Source organism: Peromyscus eremicus, unplaced genomic scaffold (genome assembly GCF_949786415.1).
Source record: "Peromyscus eremicus unplaced genomic scaffold, PerEre_H2_v1 PerEre#2#unplaced_57, whole genome shotgun sequence".
NCBI classification, from domain to species: domain Eukaryota; kingdom Metazoa; phylum Chordata; class Mammalia; order Rodentia; family Cricetidae; genus Peromyscus; species Peromyscus eremicus.
The window spans coordinates 818,887-834,668 of NW_026734301.1; positions in this window are offsets into that span (position 1 = coordinate 818,887).

A 15,782-nucleotide genomic window follows, 5' to 3' on the forward strand; every position below is an offset into this window, starting at 1 on the left:
TGCAATCACTATGCCCAGCTCCTTTTTTTCTATTTCTAAATGTTCAAACACCCAGAAACAACCAGAGTGAGGTCAAGATCATGATGCGGAAAACCACAGAGATAGCTTACCCAAGCTGGAAACTCTTGGACTCTGGCGGGAACAAGCACAGGAACTAACTAGGTCCTCTGACTGTGGGTGACAGTCTGGGTGATCACCTGCAGCTTCACGTGACCATGTTCAGGACTGACTGTGAACATACCTATCTGTCCTGAACCAGACAGCTGGAAGAGGCAGCCTGCTGGTGGAAGACACAGCCTACTAAGCCTTTGTCTCAGTACAGAAAATGAAAAGGAAGCCAGAAATTAGCTTTTTGTATTACTTGTCAGTTCCTCTTTATCTGTCTGCCTCTCAGGGAAGATTGTGTAATTCTTTTTCCCTCAAATTAATGAGTTTATTGAGGTTATTACAGGAGTATAGGTATGGTGTTACTTATAGGAATATGAAAAACTCTAATGTGTGGCATCACAAAGGCTCACATTAGAATGGGTGACTCATGAACACTAGAACTCTGAATGTGTCTGCATGACTTGTTTGCAGCTGAATGAGACAGAGGGTCTCATTTCCTCAGTTCTCCTTAGTTACACCTATTTAACCTTGGGAGTGGAAGGGCCTTGTTAATCCTGTAAATTTCAGCTTTCCCAGCCACGGTTTAATTGCTGAGTATTATGAACCTCCTCTCTCTTTCCACAGAACTTTCTGAGACTTAAGGAAATAGTCCTACTCAGGGAAGAGCACACCAGTTGGATACTCAATATTAAATGATCAGTCCTGAAAAAATATATGCTAGCTATACAGAATGATTGGTTTACATTTAGGAATATATAACTATATGGATACACACACACACACACACACACACACACACACACACATATCTTCATGCACATATATATATGTATATGAACATAGCAACAATTAATGAATATAGAGGTCATAAATTAGAAACAGAGCAAGGAGGAGTGTAGTGAGGGTTTGGAAGGATGAAAAAGAGAAAATAATGTAATTATTATCTCAAAAATAATAGAAAAGTATTTCATGTTATACAAAGGAAAATTGTTACACAACATTTCACCCATTCCTTAAAATGTTAGTTGTTTGTATAAGTTCATATTCTCCAATGGAGCTCTGCAAAGGCACTAAAGGCAAACACAAGTCCTGAAGTCCCTGGTGAATCAACCATTTTATGTTTGACCTCTTCTGTAAGCACAGCCCAGTGCTCTATCATGCCCAGTGAATTGGCCGCAAAGCACTGCTTCTCTCATATATATTTTATCAGGAAAACCTCATCCTTCCTTCATCATCTTCCAGTGTGTGTGAGACCTCTGCTTGTGATAACCAAGCATCCCCAATGCTTCCTGTGAGCCAGTCCATCACGATATAATTTCTCTCGGATTTCATTAGATTACATAGCCTGTATTTCAAGGAGGTTTTTGTAAGTGCCTCACCTTCTTTCCCACTTCTATAGCATTCAGATTGATCTCGTCTGTTCACATAGCCTACAATCCCATGAGCCAAGCTTTGACAGGAGGTTTCATTGATCTTTTGAAAGTCTTTTGTATCAAGTAGTTGAGAGACAGAATACTCCCTGACTAAGACAGGCTCTTTTTGCAGGCCATTTTAAGGCTATCAAATGCAAGTTCTAGCATGGATTTTCCTTTTCTCTGTATAAAAGGTTGAAACTAAGTGGCATCTTCTATCACTTTTATTTTAAACAGAGAATTACACTCTAATTTTATACAAGTGTAATGAATTTTGTCCTAAGGAATTTTAATAAATACAGCAGTTTCATATATGATCTTGATTTTTTTTCTCTATAGATTTTACCTCTTGACAAGAATTTATTTAGTCAGAAAACATTTTTGTAAACTTCATGGTAGAGAACTAATTAACACTGAATATTTCAACTCATTGAATTCATTGTATGTAAATTACATTTGTCATATAAAGAAACAAACTAAGATGATGCGTTTGCGAGTTATTAAAGTATCAAGTTGTTGGATGTAGGTTTTGGGCTCGTTTTAAGCACAATTTGCATTTTTTTAACAAGCACTCTTTTAAACAATATTTTTAGTGTCACAGTGTCAGAGATCTAAGGAACCTCATATTTTAGCAAGTACTAGGAAAGATAGGGATTATAAAGATTTTGGGTGGGAAAATATGGAGAATAAAACCTACAGAGAAAAGTTTTTTTTTTATTTTTTATGATGTAATTAACATTTTCTAAAGCCCTGTAAAACTTCAGGGAGGCAAAAATGGTTATAATATCCTGCATGAATAAGGGAAGATCAAGAAGAAGGAGAAATAAAAGAGGAAGAGTAGTTGTAGGAGAAGATGGATGGATGGATGGATGGATTGAGATAGGTGATGAAATAGATAGATAAATAGATAGATAGATAGATAGATAGATAGATAGATAGATAGATAGATAGATAGGCAGAGAGGCAGACAGAGAGACAGAAACACAGAGAGACAGTTAGGATTATATACAGTTTGCAAGTTATTAAAGTATCAAGTTGTTGGATGTAGGTTTGGGGCTCGTTTTAAGCACAACTTGCATTTTTTTAACAAGCACTCCTTTACACAATATTTTTAGTGTCACAGTGTCAGAGATCTAAGGAACCTCATATTTTAACAAGTATCAGGAAAGATAGGGATTATAAAGATTTTGGGTGGGAAAATATGGAGAATAAAACCTACAGAGAAAAGTTTTTTTAATTTTTATGATGTAATTAGCATTTTCTAAAGCCCTGTAAAACTTCAGGGGGGCAAAAATGGTTATAATATCCGGGATGAATAAGGGAAGATCAAGAAGAAGGAGAAATAAAAGAGGAAGAGTACTTGTAGGAGAAGATGGATGGATGGATGGATGGATGGATGGATGGATGGATGGATAAGATAGGTGATGAAATAGATAGATAGATAGATAGATAGATAGATAGATAGATAGATAGATAGATAGATAGATTGGCAGAGAGACAAACAGAGAGACAGAAACACAGAGAGACAGTTAGGAGTATATACAGTTTTCAGGCTATACACTATAGTGTTTATTGGGTTCACCAAAGGCAGGATGGACTTAGAACATTTGTCCTTCTTCCCCATATTGGTCAGAGAACTAGGTATGGTTGAAGAACTCAGAATTTTTGTTTTAGTATCTATAGCCCTTTAATTCTAGACAATTCTAGGATTTGTGGTTCCCAAAAATAGCCCTCAAATTTAGTTCCATTCCAGTTGTCTCTCAGTGGTTTCACTTTTTCTTTGTGTTGATATGTGAGGTGGAGGTGGGATAAATACTAGTTATCCAGGGGGCCCTGGCATTCTAGGCCCCCAAGAATCTTTCTAAATGAATGCTCCAGTGTTTGTATAGAACTCTAGAAAAGGAATAAGGAATCCTTGTTGCAGCACATGATACAGAGAGGTTGAGACAAAACATATTGGGTTCTAGCATGGATTATTATAATGGAGAGGCAAGAGTTTCTGGTCCAGAAATATTAACAGACTAGATACTCTGAAGATTACATTTAGATCACTTTTTTCTCAGAGCTGATGACCAAGCCCAAGGCCTTGTGCTTGCTAGGCAAGCACTCTACCACTGAGCTAAATCCCCACTGTCAAATTTTTAAGGACATTATTTTAGAGAAAAGTCAGAAGGAAATGGAGGATTTAAGACTACCAATTTCTGATGCCATCTCACAGATTTTCCAGAATGTGATGGGCTGATCGTGTTTGCCTTTGGGGATGTTATTTTTATAAAGACAGCAAACTTAGTAGGGGATTTCTAGCACTGAGCTCAGCAGCACAAGGAAACCCCATTAAATAACTAGTCTGGAATCCTTTAAGTAAAGAGGAGATGCAGCAAGTTGATGAAATAAAATGTAGAAGTGCTTGCAGTTGAAAGGTCAGGATGAGATGGGTCACTCCAGAATGTTAATCAAGAAAAGTCAGAATAAGGAAAATTAAATATAGGAGGAAGTCTGACAATGTGTGGGAACAGTCTTTATTTGCTAATGCTTTGGTGATTGGTATTACACATCATCCTCAGAGTATAAAAATAATTCAATGGGGATCCTTCTTTGAGAAAACATGTCCACATTTGATATGATATTGTATATTAAGTTCAAGTCTCTGAAATCTTGTAAGAAAAAATGGAACATCATGGACCATGTTTCTGGAAAAAGAAATAGAGAAGAATTACTGAAGCAGATTTTGGTTGGAAATATGTTAAACATATATATGTACCCATAAATGTATATACATACAAAATCACGAGAAACAAAATCAGTAAAACAATCCAGACAGGAGTCCAATGGGGTCTGAATATTGATAAACACAATTATCTTGATGCCTACACTATCCACTTAATTCAAAATTCAGGCTGTCGACAAGGACAATGCTGTTCTGATGAGGATGACATCAGGGCTCCCTTTCTAGCCTTATTCATTGGGCTGTAGATGGCAGCATTCAGCATTGGAGTGAACACACTGTTTACATCACCAAACCTACTGTAATTCTCTATGTTAATGTGTAAGAGAAGAACTGAGGTAAACTGACAGTCATGTCCTAAATATCAGGCAGACCAGCTTTCAAACACCAAATGCAAATCATGGTTATCTGAAATATCAAGAGTATGAATATAGCCTCAGTGCAGTTTCCAGTGGTCTTTTGTCACCTTCAGCTTCTGACTCTGCATTTTAGAAGTTATGTAGACAGAAGAAATTACCTCAATAATTTTCACGTATAAAAAGCCACAGTCAGATTCATGATACAGTACTGCCTTGATTCATTTAATTATAACTCACATGGGAATATTATCAGTCAAATAAGAACACTAACATTTTCTTCAGAATTCCTCCTAACACATAATCATATTTGATATAAAACTTGATATCTCTGAAATGTTTGTAGCATATTACAACACTTGAAATAAAATAGTATCTTCTGGGCAGGACAGGACTACTGCACTCATGAACTCCAAGATCAAGGCATGAACATTCTAGTATGGAAGAGAAAGGTGTTCACTGGCCCAAACCCCTAACTGAGAAGCTGGTGGCAGTGGGTGGCTTTTGGAGGAGGAAGAGTCAGTTTACTTTAGGGAGCTGATGCCAGGTAGTTTGAGCAAACTCAGTGATGGCTCTAACACATGAGCATATGGGCATGCAGTGCTGCCCTAGGTAGATAATATAAAACAAAACAAAAGGCATGGATTTAGTAATGTTGGGATTAGCAGAGTGGATCAGGGCCCATTTGTGAGGAATGAGTGGTAATATGATCAAAATACACTGTATGCATAGATGAAATTCTCAAAGAATTTTAAAACTGAATTATTTAAAAGTTTGCAGTTCAATAGCATTAAAATCTGATACAAATTTTATCTTTTTATGTTATAATTTAATTTAATTTTGCATATCAGCTACAGATTCCCCTGCCTCCTTCCGCCCTCCCCTCCCTCCACTTCACCCCCCATTCCCATCTCCTCCAGGGCAAGGACTCCCCTGGGGATTCAGCTCAGCCTGGTAGATTCAGTCAAAGAAGGTCCAGTCCTCTCCTCCCTTCACCCAGGCTAAGCAAAGTATCCCATCATAGGCCCCAGGCTCCAAAAAGCCAGCTTATGCACTAAGGACAGATCCAGGTCCAGGTCCCACTGCCTGGATGCCTCCCAAACAGATCAAGCTAATCGACTGTCTCACTTGTCCAGAGGGCCTGATCCATTTGGGGTCTCCTCAGCTATTGGTTCATACTTCATGTATTTCCCCTAGTTTAGCTATTTGTCCCTGTGCTTTTTCCAACCATGGTCTCAACATCTCTCGCTCATACAATCCCTCCTCTTGCTAATTGGACTCCCAGAGCTCCACCTGGGGTTTGGCCGTGGATCTCTGCATCTGCTTCCATCAGCCATTGGATGAGAGTTCTACCATGACAGTAAGGGTGTTTGGCCATCCAATCACCAGAGTAGGTCAGTTCAGGCTTTCTCTTGACCATTGCCAGTAGTCTATTGTGGAGGTATCTTTGTGGATTTCTGGGGACCATTCTAGCACTTTACTTCTTCCTTTTCCCATGGGGTCTTCATTTGTCATGGTCTCTCTTTCCTTGTTCTGCCTCTCTGTTCTTGATCCAGCTGGTATCTCCCACTCCTCTACACTCTCTTTCCCCGATCCTTGCCCGTCATTACTGCCACACGTCCACTTTGCTCATGTATATCATCCATTTCTCTGTCATTGGGCGATCCCTGTGTCTTTCTTATGGTCCTCCTTACTAGGTAGCCTCCCTGGAGTTGTGAGTAGCAGTCTAGTCATCCTTTGTTTTACATCTAGTATCTGCCTATAAGTTAGTGCATACCGTGTTTGTCTTTCTAAGCCTGGATTACCTCACTCAGGATGATTTTTTTTGTAGATCCATCCATTTGCCTGCAAACCACACAATGTCATTGATTTTCTCTGCTGAGTAGTACTCCATTGTGTATATGTACCACATTTTATTTATCCATTCTTCAGTTGAAGGTCATCTAGGTTGTTTCCAGGTTCTGACTACCACAAATAATGCTGCTGTGAACATAGCTGAGCATTTGCCCATGTGGTATGATTGAACATTCCTTGGGAATATGCCCAAGAGTGGTATAGCTGGGTCTTGGGGGAGATTGATTCCCAATTTTATAAGGAAGCTCCATATTGATTTCCAAAGTGGCTGTATAAGCTTGCACTCCTACCAACAGTGGAGGAGAGTTCCCCTTGCTCTACATCCTGTCCAACATAAGCTGTCTTTAGTGTTTTTGATCTTAGCCGTTCTGACAGGTGTAAGGTGGTATCTCAGAGTTGTTTTGATTTGCATTTCCCTGATGATTAGGGATGTTGAGCAATTCCTTAAATGTCTTTCATCATTTGAGCTTCCTCTGTTGAGAATTCTCTGTTTAGTTCTATAGCCCATTTCTTAATTGAACTGTTGGGCATTTTGATGTCTAATTTCTTGAGTTCTTTATATAGTCTAGATATCAGCCCTCTGTCAGATGTGGTGTTGGTGAAGACCTTTATCGGTTCTGTAAGCTGTCACTTGTCTTGGTGACCATGTCCTTTGCTCTACAAAAGCTTCTAAGTTTCAAGAGGTCCCATTGATTAATTGTTTCTCTCAGTGTCTGTGCTACTGGTGTTATATTTAGTTAGTGATCTCCTGTGCCAATGCATTCAAAACTACTTCCTACTTTCTCTTCTATCAGATTCAGAGTAACTGAATTTATGTTGAGGTGTTGATCCACTTGGACTTAAGTTTTGTGCACGGTGACAGATATGGATCTATTTGTAGCCTTCTACATGATGACATCCAGTTATGCCAGCACCAATTGGTGAAGATGCTTTCTTTTTCCATGGTACAGTTTTCGTTTCTTTGTCAAAAATTATATGTTCATAGGTGTGCAGATTAATGTCAGGGTCTTCAATTCAATTCCATTGGTCCACATGTCAGTTTTTATGCCAGTACCAAGCTGTTTTTATTACTGTGGCTCTATAGTAGAGCTTTAAGTCAGGGATCGTGATGCCTCCAGAGGTTGTTTTATTGTACAAGATTCTTTTGGCTATCTTGGGTTTTTGTTTTTCCATATGAAGTTGAGTATTGTTCTTTCTAGGTCTATGAAGAATTGTGTTGGTATTTAGATGGGTATTGCATTGAATCTGTATATTGCTTTTGGTAGATTGCCATTTTACTATGTTAATCCTGCCTATCCATGAGCATGGGAGATCTTTCCATTTTCTGACATCTTCTTCAATTTCTTTTTTCAGGGACTTAAAGTTCTTGTCACACAGGTCCTTCACTTGGTCAGTTACAGTTACCCCAAGGTATTTTATGTCATTTGTGGATATTGTAAAGGGTGATGTATCCAGTTTCTGACATCTTCTTAAATTTCTTTTTTCAGGGACTTAAAGTACTTGTCATACAGGTCCTTCACTTGGTCAATTAGAGTTACCCCAAGGTATTTTATATCATTTCTGGCTTGTGTAAAGGGTGATGTATCTCTGATTTCCTTCCCAGCCTGTTTGTCAATTTTATATAGGAGGGCTACTGATTTTTTTTAGTTAATCTTGATTCCTGCTACGTTGCTGAAGGTGTGTATAAGCTGTGTGATTTCCTTGGTCAAATTTTTGGGGTCACTCATGTATACTATCATGTCATCTGCAAATAGCGAAATTTTGACTTCTTTTTTTCGAATTTGTATCCCCTTTGATCTCCTTATTTGTCTTATTGCTCTGGCTAGAACTTCAAGTACTGTATTGAATAAGTATGGGAAGAGCAGACAGCCTTGCCTTGTTCCTGATTTTAGTGGAATCACTTTGAGTTTCTCTCCATCTACTTTGATGTTGGTTGTTGGCTTGCTGTAAATTGCCTTTATTATGTTTAGGTATGTTCCCTGTATTCCAAGACCTGTATCATGAAGGGGTGTTGGATTTTGTCAAATGCCTTTTCTGCATCTAGTGAAATGATCATGTGTTTTTTTTTTCTTTGAGTTTGTTTATATGGTGTATTACATTGACGGACTTTCATATGTTGAACCACCCTTGCATCCCTGGGATGAAGCCTACTTGATCATGGTGGATAATTGTTTTGATGTGTTCTTGGAGACTGTTTGCCAGTGTTTTATTGAGTATTTTTGCATCAATGTGCATGAGGGAGATTGGTCTGTAGTTCACTTTCTTTGTTGCATCTTTGTTTGGCTTGGGAATCAGGGTAATTGTAGCCTCATAGAAGGAGTTTGGTAATGTTCCTTCTGTTTCTATTGTGGGAAACAATTTAAAGAGTATTGGTATTAACTCTATTTTGAAGATCTGGTAGAATTCTGCACCAAAACCATCTGATCCTGGGCTTTTTTTGGTTGGGAGACTTTTAATGACTGATTCTATTTCCTTAGGGGTTATTGGACTGTTTAAATAGTTTATCTGGTCTTGATTTAACTTAGGTATGTGGCACCTATCCAGAAAATTATCCATTTCTTTTAGGTTTTCCAGTTTTGTGGAGTAGAGGTTTTTGAAGTATGACCTGATGATTCTCTGGATTTCCTCAGTGTTAGTTGTTATGTCTCCCATTTCATTTCTGATTTTGTTAATTTGGATGCTCTCTCTCTGTGCCTTTTTGTTAGTTTGGATAAGGGCTTGTCTATCTTGTTGATTTTCTCAAAGAACCAACTCTTTGTTTCATTAATTTTTGTATTGTTCTCTTTGTTTCTATTTTATTGATTTCAGCTGTCAATTTGATTATTTCCTGGCGTCTATTTTTCTTGGGTGACTTTGCTTCTTCTTGTTCTAGAGCTTTCAGGTGTGCTGTTAAGTCACTAGTGTGAGATTTCTCCAACTTCTTTATGTGGACATTTAGTGCTATGAATTTCCCTCTTAGCACTGCTTTCATAGTGTCCCATAACTTTGGGTATGTGGTATATTCATTTTCATTGATCTCTAGGAAGTCTTCAATTTCTTTCTTTATTTCTTTCTTAACCCATTGGTGATTCAATTGAGCATTATTTAGTTTCCATGAGATTGTTTTCTGTAGTTTTTGTTGTTGTTGATATCTAACTTTAAACTGTGGTGGTCTGATAGAACACAGGAGGTTATTCCAATTGTTTTGTATTTGTTGAAATTTGCTTTGTGGCCAAGTATGTGGTTGATTTTAGAGAAGGTTCCATGAGGTGCTGAGAAGAAGGTATATTCTTTTTTGTTAGGATGGAGTATCTGTAGATATCGATTAAGTCCATTTGAATCATAACATCAATTAAGACCTTTATTTCTCTGTTAAGTTTAGATTTGGCAGGTCTGTACAGTGGTGTGAGTGAGGTGTTGAAGTCTCCCACTATTAATGTGTGGGGTTTTATATATTATTTAAGCTTTAGTAATGTTTCTTTTACATATGTGGTTGCCCGTGTGTTTGGGGCATAAATATTCAGAATTGAAACTTCATCTTGGTGGATCTTTCCTCTGATGAGTATATAATGCCCTTCTTGATCTCTTTTGATTGATTTTAGTTTGAAGTCTATTTTGCTGGATATTAGGATGGCTACACCTGCTTGCTCCTTAAGACCATTTGATTGGAAAGACTTTTCCCAACCTTTTATTCTTAGATAGTGTCTATCTTTGAATTTGAGGTGTGTTTCTTGTATGCAGCAGAAAGATGGGTCCTGCTTTCATATCCATTCTATTAGCCTTTGTCTGTTTATAGGTGAATTAACTCCATTGATATTAAGGGATATTAATGACCAGTGATTGTTCATTCCTGTTATTTTTTGGTGGTAGTGTGTAATTACCTCTCTTGTTTGGCCAAGGTTACTGCTGTGGTGTTTTTCTATTGCCTGTGTTTTTGTGGGTGTATCTGACTTCCTTAGGTTGGAGTTTTCCTTCTAGTGCTTTCTGTAGGGCTGGGTTTATGGATAAGTATTGTTTAAATCTGGCTTTGTCTTGGAATGTCTTGTTCACTCCGTCTATGATGATTGAAAGTTTTTCTGGGTATATTAGTCTAAGCTGGCATCCATGGTCTCTTAGTGTCTGCATTATATCTGTCCAGGTCCTTCTGGCTTTGAAAGTCTCCATTGAGAAAATGGGTGTTATTCTGATGGGTTTGCCTTTATATGTCACTTGGCCTTTTTCCTTTGTTGCTCTTAATATTTTTTTTTCTTTGTTCTGTACGTTTAGTCATTGAATTATTATGTGGCGAGGGGACTATTTTGGGGAGGTCTAGTCTGTTTGGTGTTCTATAGGCTTCTTGTATCTTCATAGGCATTTCCTTCTTTAAGTTGGGAAAATTTTCTTCTATGATCTGGTTGAATATATTTTCTGTGCCTTTGAGTTGGTATTCTTTTCCTTCCTCTATCCCTATTATTCATAGGTTTGGTCTTTTCATGGTGTCCCAGAGTTCTTGGACATTTTGTGTTATGATTTTTTTGGCATCGGTATTTTCTTTGACTGATGAATCCATTTCCTCTATTGTATCCTCTACACCAGAGATCCTCTCTTCCATCTCTTGTATTCTGTTGGTTATGCTTGCATCTGTGTTTCCTGTTTATTTACTCAGATTTTCTATTTCCAGCATTCCCTCTGTTTATGTCTTCTTCATTGTTTCTATTTCCCTTTTCAGATTTTGGACTGTTTCCCTCACCTGTTTCATTGCTTTCTCATGGCTTTCCTTAAAGGATTTATAGTTTTCTTCTGCTTTATTTGTCCTTTCCTCTAGTTTTTTATAGAATTCTTCCCATTTTTTGTTTGACTTTTCATTTTCTTTATTGATTTCCTTCACTTTTTTGTTTATCTCTTTCTCAATTTCATTTTTGATTTTTTCTTTAAAGGCCTCTAGCATCTTCATGATGCTATTCTTAAGGTTACTTTCTTCTCCTTCTTCCACTTTGTGATGTTCAGGTCTTGCTGTTGGAGGAGGGCTAGATTCTGGTGTTGCTGTATTGCTCTTTATGTTGTTGTATGTACTTTTGCCTTGACATCTGCCCATCTCTTTGTGGATTCATTCTTGGTCTTATCAGGGCTCTTGGTCCAGTCAGAGCTGACAGATTTGGCATTTCAGGAAGCCTCTCTTGTGTAGATGTAACCATCTTTTTAAATAAGAAACACAGAGCGGATTCAGACATGAAAGCCAAGAGGTCAGAGCAATAGCTAAGAGCTGAGATTAAAAACCTTACCCTTCACTGCCACTGCTGTCCTACCTCTCTGCAAGAGAGCTACTTCCTGTGTGTTTGTGCTTTTTATTGACTTTCTATTCTGCCTTCTCATTGATTGTAAATCCAACCACATGACCTCCTCATCACTGCCCGTCTGTACAGACCTCCAGGTCTTCTATGGTTGGTATTGAGATTAAAGGCATGTGTCTCCATGCTGGCTGTATCCTTGAATACACAGACATCGGCCTAGATCTACCTCCCAAGAGCTAGGTTTAAAAGCATGCACCACCACCTCCCAGCTTCTGCAATGGCTTGCTATTAGCTCTGACTCCCAGGCAACTTTATTTATTAACATACAAATAAAATCACATTTCAGTGCAATTAGAACATCACTATATTTCCCCTTTTCTACTTTAATAGTGCTGTGGGATGTTCTGTGTGGTAAATATGTTAATAAATAAAACACTGATTGGCCAGTGGCCAGACAGGAAGTATAAGTGACACTAACAGAAAATAGAATTAAGGGAACAGGAAAACAAGGAGGACACTGCCAGCTGCTGCCAGCACAAGCAGCATGTGAAGATGCCGGTAAGCAACAAGCCATGTGGCAAGGTATAGATTTATAGAAATGGGTTAATTTAAGATATAAGAACAGTTAGCAAGCAGCCTGCCATGGCCATACAGTTTGTAAATAATGTAAGTGTCTGTGTGTTTATTTTATAAGTGGGCTGTCGGAATGCCAGGGCTTGGCAGAACCGAGAGAGAAAACTCCAGCTACAGTCTTGGTCCAATGAGAGGTGGTGGATTCTACTTCTCAGAAAGCCACTCTTGGTCTAATCAGGGCTGACAGATTCCCTGTCTCCTGATATTACTCTTGGTCCAATGACAACTCTTTTTCCAATGAGAGCTCTCTCTTCTTCTGGGCCAGATGGGAGCTCCCTGGGCTAGATGAGAGCTCTCTGGGCGTGATGAGAGCTCTCTGGGCCAAATGGGAGCTCTCTGGGTCAGATGGGAGCTCTCTTGGCCAGATGGGAGCTCTCTGGGCCAGATAGGAGCTCTCTGGGCCACATGGGAGCTCTGGACCAGATGGGACCTGGGGGCTGGTCTCTAAGTCTCAGGAAATGGTTAGGGTCTCTGGTGGATGGGTGTGGGGGCAGTGCATGTAGATTGCAGGGTCCACTGAGGAGTCTTAGAGAAGGGGAACCTTTCCCAGGGGAGCCCTGCCTGCTGGCCATCAACTAGGGCCCAGTTGGGCGGGTCTTCCCCCAGGAATGGTTGGGCCCGGGGATGGGACCTAGGGGCAGGCCTCCCTGGGTATGATCCCAGACACTCACCTCTGGTCCAGATGGAAGCTCTGGGCAGGATCCCTTTATCTTTTCAAAGAAAAGTGTGAGACAGTCACTGTCACCACAATTCAGATTTTTTACTTTGGACTAAAAGATTTTTTTCTGCAGACACAGATGGTCAGCCTGGCTCAGTTCATTCACTTATGCTTTTAACTATCTTCTTTTTACCTTCCTTAGGAAGAATTTCATAATGCCTGTGATTATTATTGAGCATTTCCACAAATGTTTACATCATATGCAGGAAAAGGTAATCTTAAGTGGCATTTCATTATCTTTCTTTGATGAATAAATATTTGACTGTGAAGTACCCTGGAATCTAACTGAAACATGAACAATTAGGAAGTTGTGTGACTTCTTTACTTAAGTTTTGTTTTGTTTTGTTGTTTTTTTTTAAGACAAAATTTGTTTGTATAACTTTGGAGTCTATCCTAGAACTCACTCTGTAGACCAGGCTGGCATTGAATCATTTAATTAATCTTAAGAAGAATCAATTACTGTTTATTTATTCCCTGTGGGCTCTGCAATTATTTTTGGATACCTTCTGTCTTAGTTAGGGTTTGTATTATTGTGAAGAGACACCATAACCACAGCAACTTTTATAAAGGAAAACCTTTAATCAGCTGTGGCTTACAGTTTCAGAGGTTTAGTCCATTGTCATCATGGCAGGACATGGAGGCATGCAGGACATGGCAGGACATTGAGAAGGAGCTGGGAGTGGAGAAGGAGCTACATCTGGACCTCACAGGCAACAAAAGTGCTCTGAAACACCAGGAGTGCCTTTAGCATAAGAGGCCTCAAAGCCCTCCCCACAGTGACATACAACCTCCAACAAGGCCACACTTACTCCAACAAAGCCCCACCTCCTAATGATGCCACTCCATATGAGCTGATGAGGGCCTGTTCCATTCAAATTGCCATTCCTCCAAGGTATCCTTAGAAGGGAGAATAAAACAGTTTTATTTGTTGGCTCTAATAGAAGACGTTTTTTGAAGAAGAGAGAACTTATTTTAAAAAATGAGAGTGTTATCCTTTGGTTGACAAATAAGAGTTTTGGAAGAAAAATAGTAAATGCAGGAGGAAAAATACTTTTTCCTTCTACCCACATTTAGTCCCTTGTTGGGGACTCCATAACAAAGCAGAGACAGAGAGGAGAAATGCATGGAGACTTACCTAGTACAAACTTTCCTTTCCCAAGAAAGGAAAGCCCTCGACAAGTGCTGAGACCTGAGATTTTATACTGGAGTTGATGGCAAGTGGAATGTTATAGAGTGTGTGACAAAATAAAACCATTATGAGCCAAGCAAGTGAATGGCAAATAGTGAGGGCTTTTGGCTCATGTCCCCTGTGTATGCCTTCATCAGTCTGTAGCTATGAGGCTGCTCCTTTCTTTCCTCCATGGAGGGACATGTGGTGCTTCTGACCTGTTTCAGGAAATGTCAAGAAGCCCTTTCTAGGTTTTATGAGCAGCTTCAGGGTAAAAGCAGAGTCCTTCCTCACATTCATTCTTTGGCTCAAATTCTTCCTATGACTAGTCACCATGTTTTGAGATAGCATATTCTGAGCACCATCAAATATGAAATAAAGCCAAATGTCTGGGTATAATTTCCGAGTGAGTAGTTGCATTCATATAGGTCCTGAAATACAACATTTAGAGTGATTATGAATTTAAACATGAACATTAGTATATCCTGTTCTGTGCACATTATTTTGCATCATCTTTTCAGTAATTGTTGTTTAAAAAGGATTGAGAGACTGAAATGTGTACGTTAATTCATCTAATTGGAATGTTTTTCATTAAGTCTTTGAGACTTTAGGATTTAGAAGGTTAACTTCTGAAGCACCTTAGAAATTTTATTTTGACACTTGTAATATTATATTTAGATATGTGTGAACACTACTATAACTGATTAAATGCTAGAACCTGGACTGTCCACAGGGCCATACATAGCACTAGTAACCCATAGTTTTACAACAGAAAAATGCACGAGAAACACAAGATAGATTCTCAGAGGCACAATGCCAAGAAGGAACATGCCATTTCATTAACTCACCCTGGAATCTTGCTTGGTGATTTTTAGTATTCAGTGGTGGTTTTCATTAAGAACTCACTCACCTGCATGGCAGAGTAACTTCACTTTTGCCTTTTCCTGTCTATTACTCTGGGCAAGCAGTTTCTTCCAGCTAGACAGATAACAGTCCTTCCATCAAGAATCTTACCCCCAGGGTTAGCTTTAATTAAGAGCATCCATCATTTGAAACAAATGTCTGCACAAATCATTCACAGTGCACTTTGATATATATTGTTTTCTAAATTTCAGAACCATAAAAACCCCTCTAAGACAAATCCTCAAGTTGATCATGAAAAGTACCAGGGAAGGGACACTGAGAGGACAAGGTAGGTGGAAGGAGAGAATTTCCTCTTCCCAGTTTGTTCCTTTGTCTCCACATGAGCAGAATGACAGAATAGTATGGCATGTATTGTTTGTCACCTGTCTGTCTATCTATCTATCTATCTATCTATCTATCTATCTATCTATCTATCATCTTCCCCTTCTCTCTAAATAAATACATTGTTTTTAAAGTACCCATCAGTAGATTTCCATATATTCATCATATGAATGTTTATTTTTAAAATGACTGAATAAACAAATACTGTTTAAAATCATGGGAAAATCACCTTTGCTAGGAGATAATAGTTTTTAACCATAGCCAAAACAGAATCTGCCCCTTAACTTTGTGGATATGAAACTCTCAATCCTTCC